The 7,928-nt window shown below is 37.6% G+C and overlaps 1 long non-coding RNA gene across 8 annotated transcripts in view; it reads right to left on the bottom strand.

The window, feature by feature from the left end:
- Nucleotides 1–7,928, bottom strand: part of LOC106521605 (uncharacterized) — a 170,447-nt gene that overhangs the window by 135,186 nt on the left and 27,333 nt on the right. Inside the window, exon 3 of one of the 8 annotated variants that reach the window (XR_001310688.1) lies at nt 5,498–5,566. The exons of the other annotated variants lie outside the window; for them this stretch is intronic. This is a non-coding gene — a long non-coding RNA (uncharacterized LOC106521605). The remainder of the gene's footprint in view (nt 1–5,497; nt 5,567–7,928) is intronic. 8 annotated transcript variants of the gene reach the window in all.

Raw genomic sequence — 7,928 nt, 5'->3', positions numbered from 1 at the left:
TATATATATATCGTTTGACCTTTCCGACTGAGTGTTATTAATACATGCAGGTTGCATTAGGAAAGGTTAATGAGCAGCAAGACCAGCACAGCTCACATGGAATACAAACAAAAACAGTGGACGTCTAACCTTACACAGCTAGAGAGGTAAGTTATGTCCCTTTATTTTATAAGGACATAAAGACACAGGGATATTTCATTTGAAATTTCAAGAAGAAAAGTAAATGCTGAAAGGGTCACTTTTTTCAATAGTTTTATCATGATGTGTTGTATTTCTGTTCTTCTCTGACGGTCTAGAGCTGGGCTATTCTAGAGCAGGGCTATTCAACTGGCAGCCCGCAGGCAGCCCCCTAATTGGTTCATTCATCTCTTAAGCCCAAACCCCCGGTTTTCTACTTTAATTACTCTAAGTTATTTTAGTTAAACATAGACATGTTTGGTATCTACAGAAACGTCTGAGTCTTGGCTAGAAGCTGGTAAAAAATCATTTCTATAACACTCAAGACAGTTAAAACTACAAGCAGTTGAAGATAAAATCATGAAAGTGAACACACAATTGGTTTTAAAAAATTTGGTAATTCAGAGATGTCAAAATATTATTTGTGTTAAATAGGATTCATAATGTGTTCTTTTTGTTTTTGATGTTTAATTATCACTACGTTTATAGGGCTCTGTATGTTGTATTCATGATTAAATGCAGCAAAATAAACTAATTCAAAGGTAACAGATCTTTGTAATACTTGGTTTATTTACATAATAACTTTAATTGCTGGATGTTCTCAGCTGTTGACTGGCAATAACTGTGGCCCCTGGAGCAATTTAGTTGAATAGTCCTGGTCTAGAGTCTCAGGTGTCCTCCAAGACTCTGATCCTAGTATCTCTTTATGAATGTGCACAGTGTGTAGATGTAAGAGGTTTCATATAACACTTACAATATAAACTGTGTACTTAGATGTTGAAAAACTGTCCAAATGACCTGCACTTTGTGATTTCAACTGATCTCAGTACTGAACAGTCACATAAACACACACATCTTAACTTAGTTTCAAAACAGTAATAACATATAGTTTTCCTGATGCAGCAGATCTTCAAAATTTGTCCTATCATGAAACTCTGTATATCATATATGACATTTATCCCATGGCTAATCTTTTTTTCTTTAAATTTATTAATACTTAACTCATTAATGACATTTCATTTTACAATGAACAAAATTATAGGATTTCCACCAGGTTAGTTGCCTAATTATAGTTGTGGAATCCTGTTATGCCTACTGAGAGACATCCACTGTGCCAGGCCCACTGCAGGAATCTGTTGAAAAAAAGATCTTGGTGCTGTAGAGATTTTGCCTGAATTTAAATGAAGCATGATGCTTGGCAGATCTTTTTTTTTAACATGGCTTTTACAACTCAGTTATGCACCCCACTACAGTGGATGGATCCAAATTAGTGTGGGCTATCGGGAAAGATACCCATCATTTATGAATGCCTAATCAAAGCTGCCTGAGGTCTATGATATGTACTGTATGTTCACTTCAAATACAAATTTTTAAATAATAAATTTTATTCAATTCAAGAAAATAACAATCCCCACCCAACAGCAAAAGATTCACCAATTTGCACAAAACATAAATCAATTTATGGCCAAGCACTGGATCCTAATGAGCTGATACAAAATATTGTGTGTCTTGTAAAGCTCTTGTAGGTTTAAGCACCAAGAAAGAGAAGACTGAAATTTGTAAAACCATTTAACGGGATAGATTCAGTGCTGTTATGCCAACTGGCTTACACTCTTAAATCTAAAGACCATCCAGTTTGTAACCCATGACTGGATTGAATTTAGACCAAGCTGACCCTGTGTAGTTTAAACTCAGCAAGGTTGGGTTATCAGTTTGACCAAGCATACTGGGTAAAGTGTTCTATCTAAAAATTAGATTAAAACAGATAATTTCTTGAATTGGAGCTAGTAGAATTTAGAGTTATTAGATGGTTACAACTTGTGTTGGTGCTAGCAGGCACTAACCACTATCAACTACGTAGGTTTGGGCATAATCGTATTGTGTGTGATTAATCGTCAGAAAAACATTAATCGATTATTTTTTTGGCACTTCACGATTAATATGATTAATGCCACCAGTCCACGCAATGCTCCTCTCTGCTTCCAATACGATGAACATTAAAAAAAAGTTCTGTAATTTATTTAACATAACTCCAGTTTATCTTGGTCTATCAAAACAATTTTAAATCTGATGTATAACCTGAAGTCTGTAATTTTGACACAGTTTGGAACATATTTTTACAAAGAGCAAATCTAAATTGGTCATGTGACTAGGACATAAGGATGTCCAGGGACTCTAGGGCATTAATCGCCAAATTAATCGTTATTGGCTAAATACCACAATTAATTGTGCTTAATTATTTTGCCAATATTGCCCAACCCTACTATTAACATCAGCTATCTAGTAAGAACTAAGGTTTTGTTTTGGAAACCACATGTCTGTCGTTCAAATGTCTTTAGAACAACTAAAAAAAGTCACTTTCTCTAAGATATTCTATTAAAAAAAGCAGGGGAAATATAGGTGTATAATTAATTGAAATGATAGGGTCTGAAATGTTCTTATGTGCAGTTTAAAAGGCCCTGGTACTTAACCTGTCATCACATCACTATTAATATCATTTAAAAAAAAAACATGTGGTCCAGTTTCACGAACTGTGTCCCAGAATATTTTTGGTGGAATGATGTTAAATATGCAATATGTTGGTTTCAACTTGTCATCACCTTTTTATTAAAGACAAAAACAGGCAGAAACGGATCCAGAACATTTGCTGGGGGAAAGGGAGGAGGAGCCCCTTCCAAGATGCATGATATTGTACATGAGGTTTGAAATTATTCATAACAATGAATTCAATTTAAGATTTAATGAAAATATTTCAAATTAAATCTAAGTATTATTTATTTTCTCTAGACTTAACTTCCTGATAATTGGTCAGAACTTGATTTCCTGTAAGTAAGAACCAAGTGAGTTGGAACATCTTTCCCCATGTCTCAGTCAGTTGTTCTTAGTTTAACTGGGTCAGTGTGGGGATGGTGTCAGTGTCTGGACTCAGCAGCAGAATATTTGCATCAGTCAGTCATCCCAACTAGACCGTGAAGGGAAGGATTTCCTCGCTCAGCTGTGCCAGTGAGTCACTGAAATACACCCTCATAAACCCTTGCTGGACTAATTGGAGGCCTGAACACAACCTGAAACCTTTTAACGAGCTGACCTTCAGATCCCCGTTCCTTTACCAATACAGGTAGATGATGGTAAACATTCAGTGAAGCTGATATTAAAAGTACAATTAAACATGGCTGCCACTGCGAATCAATTTATGCAAACACAGGAACAAGACAGTAAATTATACACCTAAAAGTAAAATTTTGTGTGGTGGTAGCTGAGACTCATCCCCAACACAAAATCTGAGCAGTAAAAGACCAAATAAGAAGAATTCAATGAATAAGAATTGTTTTTTAAAAAGTAATTGTATTATTAGTTGTTTGTTTAGATGAAGGTGGCTATCTTAAAAAAATCTAGACACAAAGACACAAAATTACCCATGTCAGGAAAGCCATTCAGGTCTGGGATCTGCTTCGACACTTCTAGTTAATTCTGAAGGAACACAGAGTCAGCCCTGTGGTGAGCTTGAAGGTCGGATAAGAACTCAGCGGTGCAGTCAATGCCATGCAACCAAACTGAGCCTTTAATTAGGTCTGCTCATCCAGATTTGGAAGACTGTGGTGAATAAAAATATATACCGAACTGCCTTGGGACATCCCAAAACTGATAAATTTGGCTCCAGTTGCAACTTTGGGGCTTAATTAAATGAGCAGGACGATGTGCTGTCATATCAAAATAGCTTGGGATAGGATTACAAAACTGTTATTATAAGGCTGGGTTAATGGGTAATGCAAGTCACATCGAGGCAAATGTTATTGTTCACATGCTATGTCTTCTGTTAAAAGTACCTATTCTGGTCGTTCCGGATTGTTCAATACTTCAATGACTGAAGCTAGGGTTCTTGATTAGAATTAACTGGAGTGCTCCCTCTGTGTCAGGGGACGTTTTTTCCTCAAACAGACAAGTTTAAGTGTCTCAGAGTCTTGTTCACGAGTGTTGGCAGGACGGAGCGAGAGATAGATCAGCGGATTGAGGCTTTGGTGGCTGCAGTGAAGGCATTACTCCTGACTGTTGCAGTGATAAAAGAAAGCTAAGAAAAGTGAAGCTCTCCATGAGCTAACCCAATTCTCCCCTAATCTGGAGTTGTGGATCATGACCAAAAGACCAAAATCCCAGAAACAAGCAGCTCAATAGAGCATCCTCTGCAGGGTTACTGGACTCAGCCTCAGCAATAAGGTATGGAGCTCTATCATCTGGGGGAAGCTCCGGGTACAGCTGTGCTCCTCAACATCAAAAGGAGTCACTTGAGGTTTCATCGGATTAGGATGTCTCCTTCCCATCTCCCTTCAGAGGATTTTCTTGGTTCCAATCTACTGAGATCAAACCCTGGGAACCGTCTACCTCTGTAAGCCAACATCCAATAAGAAGACGAACATGCATTGATGGTTGGATGGATATTTTAACAAAACATGCTGTGGCACAAATATTTGAACTTATTGTAGATTCATCCAATCACCTAATTCAACCATCCACGTCTTCTTTCTTATCCAAGGTTGAGTTGTGAAAGCAACAGTCTCCAGGTCCTCTTGGGGGATCCCAAGGCATTCCCAGGCCAGAATGAATATATAATCCCTTCAGCAATTTTTAGACCTGCCCAAATATCTCTTCCCAATTGGCCATGCCCTGAAAATGTCCAACAGATTTTTTTTTATTCCAAAGGTTAAACCGGTTAATAAATCATATCCAGTTGTTTTATTTTGGGGTTTTATGTTTAGGAGATGGATATGTTACTTCTGTATTTGTTAATTGGTTTCAAAAGCTCAGCTTAAATCTATATGTACTTCCACACATCTAATTTTTCCTTCACCTAATCAGATCTGTAAAGTACATTAATTTTTACGTTTATATTTTTTTATTGAACTGAAGGTGACTGAACATCCTTTTTTGATTGTTAAAGATGTTTCCTGAGTTAAATGCTTCACATTTACTCAACTAGGTTCAGTGGAACCATACCCTGGTTAAGTAAATTCAACACTTCATGTTTTAGAGTGCAATGTGATTGAACTGAAATTCACTCCAAAATACTGCTTCTTCAGAGTTAACTAGCAAAATGAGAATTTCTTAGCCGGACTTGCAGCGGTTACTCGTGTACACAAACAGACATACACATGCACAGACACACACACACACACACAGACACACAAACACAGCAGTAGCACCACTAGCTGTGCAAAAAGGACAGTTCCTCTGCCAACGCAACATGCTGCTGGCAAGCACCACGAGAGGCTGTTACAGAGTCTTCGGCTCACTTTGCACTTCACACACAGTCTGTCGTACTCACTCAGCAAAAACCGGTGGAGTGTATGAGTGTTTTTTGTGTGACGGTCCAAAACACACAGTCCTGGATCACCTGGAAACAAAAATATTGTTCTAAGCTTTGGTAGTTACTTGGTAAAAGCTCAGATTATTTAAAAAAAAGTGCAAACAGAAGTCAGTGGGATAAATAATTCATCACAAGGGAATGTTGGGAACTGATATTCAACCCTAAGACAAACATTTTAACTGCACAAATATTGTTTAGTTTTTGCCCAATGGATGAAAAGTTCAATTGTGTTTTTAACCATAGGAGTTCGACTAATGTACTTCTGTATTTTTTTTTCATTTAGACCAGCGCTGAGCACAAGATAAAGATATAAAACAGAGCAAGCCCAGAAGCCCATGAACATGCAGCATCCACAGACATCACTTTGGTGTTGATTCTGCTGACACAAATGCACCTCTCACACACTGGCAGAGTGGCATATGTGCACACACATCAAACATTACCAACCCTGGCATCCACACAAAGACACTTCCTTCTCTCTGTCACATAAACACACTCGCTCTCTAGCTCACATACACACACATTCAACAGCAGTGTTTCAGATGAGAGAAACACCTGATGTCGGCCAACTACAGTCAACTACGAAGAGGTGTTACTTTGGCGCCTCAGGAAGACGGTGTGTGTGTGTTTCTGTGTATGAACAATCTTTGATAGGAACACCGGCATATTGTAGAATTATTATAGATGCATATACAATAAAGCTAACGTTCAGCTTTATTTTAATTTCAAGGAGTTTAAACACTAAGGAGACCCGGTCGTCAAAAGTAAAACAGCATCAAGAGTGAGAGACTGATGCTACTTATGCAGTGAGAAGATTTCACACTGACAGAAACTCCAGAGTAGGAAAAAAAACTTACATTTTATTTGCAAATGAACACGCAGAGCATCATTAATGCTTGATGAATATCTAAAAGTCTTACTTGCAGTGATTTCCACAATTGAGACATTTAAAATATTTTATTTCAGGATTTTCATTAAGTGTGAACTAGAAGTGCTACAGGTAACTGCTGCTGCATTTTGCACTTGCAAATAACCAAAAAAAGTGTGTTAATAGTACTACTTTAACATTCTAAATTGTTGGCAAAACTAATAAAAATTTGAACTTTCTTTAACCATTTTCAACACTCTGAATGGAAGGTAAGTATAATACTGCACTGAACCCTCTGACTGGAAAGTTTGACATACTAGACCAGGGATGGGCAACTGGCAGCTCGCGGGCCACATCCAGCCAGCAGGTGCTTTTTAATTTATTTTTTTACGATTTAAAAAATAGATTTTATTTTAAATAGATTCTTTTGTTGTTGTTTCGGGAAAATAAACTGGTCTGTTCACAGAACTGTGTTTAGTCTGCTTAAGGCTGTGTCACACTACAAGATTTTAAAACAGTCAGACGATTTTCAAAAACTGAGAGAGCCCACATGTGAGGATAAAAAAAATCATGGATATAACAGGTTTGGTCCTACAGTGTGTGGTGTGCAGTTACACGGCAAGAGACAACACACCACACATGAAAAGATATTTCATTCATGAACATTCAGATGTAAGATGTGAAATCACGCAAGACTTCTTGAAATCTCGCGAGAATTCAGATTTCAGAGGAAAAATCTCACATAACCTCCAGAGAGACGTGAGTTCAGAGTAAGTAAACGTTTGCGACGAGGAAGAAACAATGTTGATCGGTTGTAGACTATTTTCATCAGAGAAAAAATATTTCCATAGGACTTTTAACATCCAGCGGACTCTCTGGTGAGTTATGACAGTTTTTATGTCTTCTGTATTTCGGAATCCCCTCCGTGTTTAAGTCACCTCACTTTCCGATTGGCTACATGTCACATTCAACAGACTGAGAGCTCGGGTGAACACTACACACACGTTGTGATATCGAGTCAAAAAATCAAACATGTTGAATATCCCTGATTTGAGTTCGGAGTGGTCCTGACGTCCTTCCGAGCCGACTAGATCACTTAACTCACCAACCACGGCAGGAATATCTGCTATGATTACCTTTAGAGCCATCATGATAATCTGGACTTCCTTAAGATTGTCGGAAGGGCAAAAATTGCCCTGATTATCTTTCCGTGTGACGCCGGCCTAAGAGACGTCAGCCATGAACGATTTTAATAGAAGTTGCCATTACAACAAATCGTACAAAGCTAAAAATGAGATGTTGATTGAAATTGCAAATATATGAAAAACAGTGACTTTTTACCAGAACCTCAACCACACAGGAGTCTGCACTTAAGGTGTCTTATGCTGTTGTACTTCAGCTTGCTTAAGTAGTTTTTGTTGTTGTTGTTTTGTTTCCTTCAGAAGTTTTGTATTCATATTTATTAAAAAAGAATGCAGCTGAACTACACATACATATACATATATATACACATACATATAC

Source organism: Austrofundulus limnaeus, unplaced genomic scaffold (assembly GCF_001266775.1).
Source record: "Austrofundulus limnaeus strain Quisiro unplaced genomic scaffold, Austrofundulus_limnaeus-1.0 Scaffold112, whole genome shotgun sequence".
In the NCBI taxonomy this organism is placed as follows: Eukaryota; Metazoa; Chordata; class Actinopteri; order Cyprinodontiformes; family Rivulidae; genus Austrofundulus; species Austrofundulus limnaeus.
This window is presented reverse-complemented; position numbering and strand designations above follow the sequence as displayed.